A 1,721-nucleotide genomic window follows, 5' to 3' on the forward strand; every position below is an offset into this window, starting at 1 on the left:
TTCTTTTTCCCTTCAGTCGAGCTTCATCAAGCGTTTGCCTTTAGCTTGCATAAGCGTAGAAAAAAAGAAAAACTGAAGGAGACTTTCATTCGATGAGAAATGAAAACGATGGTACCAATATATCTTTCCGTACCATTTACATAGCTGCTATACTTAATTACCGGGTATGTCTCACCGTGATCGTTTTATGTGTCTTTTTCTGGGTTAATTTGACGCAAACTACTACTACTAACAACTCACCGCAACACCAAGCGGCCTAAGGCCAACACAGCTATGCAAACTCCTCCACCATCCCGATCTATTTAGAACCTCCCTTTTAGCACCCTCCGAGGAAGATCCCATTTTCTGTAAATCTTTCTTTATGACATCCTCCCACCCCAGGCAGGACGACTTGCTTTCTGTTTTGCCCTAAACGCTTCGCGGAGCATTACAATCTTCGGCAATCTGTCATCCTTCATCCATAGAACTTGTACTAGCCATCTCAACTTTCCTTTCATTACAGCCCTAAAAAGTAGGATTGAACCACATTTTTCGTAGAGCCTACCGCTTGAAATAAGGTCAGTCAGTCGGGTACCCAAGACAATCTGTAGGCAATATCTCTGGAAAATATCGAACAAAACTTCATCCACTTTCCGGAGAGTCGAAGCTTCACAGCCATATTTGACTACTGTCATCACTGTATCTTCCAATATTCTAAACTTGATTCGCAGACTTATCTTCCTATTCTTCCAAACTTTTTTAACTGTGAAAAAACACCATGAAGGCTCATGGTGTTTTTTCACATTCTATTGCTACTAGTACTACTGTAACTACTAGCACTACTGCTACTACTACTCCTATTTTTTAATATTGATAAATATTATTTTCTCTCTATGCATTCTATTTTCTTTCGTTTACATAGATGATGAGGGTAACATAAATGAATATTGTAACATGTTTTTGTATTCTTTGTCAATGAACATTGTCGTCATCAAAAAGACCCACAAGAGAGACTATGAATACATTTTTGAAGACTTTTTTGGGGGAAAAGACATGCAGTCCCCTGGCCTTGTTGACTGCAATATACTCGACGATCTTTTGAAGGATCTGGTTCAGACAGTCATGGTTGAGACTATTTAAAAGCCTAAAGAACTGACCACTTCACCAGTTGAAAACGTAAGAAAAAATTATATTGTTTTGAAATCAATTGATTTGGTGCATAAAGACCATTGCAATATGGTACCTCCGTTGTCTACGTTCATTGATGTGGTCACCTCCATACCTATGTTGATGCATGCGATTGCATTCATATCTATTACTGATAGACATAGTCACTCTCATACCTACATTGGTAGAAAGGTGTCAAAACATACATACGTCTTCCTCTGATACTAAAAACATCTAACCTTTCAGAAAAAGAAGAAACGTTGCATGTGTGTGTATGTGCTAATAATTTTCTCTATTTATTATGGTCGTGTTTTGAATGATTTGAAAATATAGCTTGTTAATATTCCTTTTTTCAGCTTAATAAAAGCCTATCAATTTTAAAAAGAAAATAAATTCTATTATTATTATTCTACGTTAGCCTAGCTGCATTGTCACCACCAACACAAGGGGTGCGAAACGTCTCTAACGGTGTGGAGACAACTATATTGTCATGTATTTCATGATAATCACCATATCGACTTACCCTCTGATAATAACGACGATCCAGAGGGTAATGATAAATTTTTGAAAGATTG

Source organism: Artemia franciscana, chromosome 2 (genome assembly GCF_032884065.1).
Source record: "Artemia franciscana chromosome 2, ASM3288406v1, whole genome shotgun sequence".
Lineage (NCBI taxonomy): Eukaryota > Metazoa > Arthropoda > Branchiopoda > Anostraca > Artemiidae > Artemia > Artemia franciscana.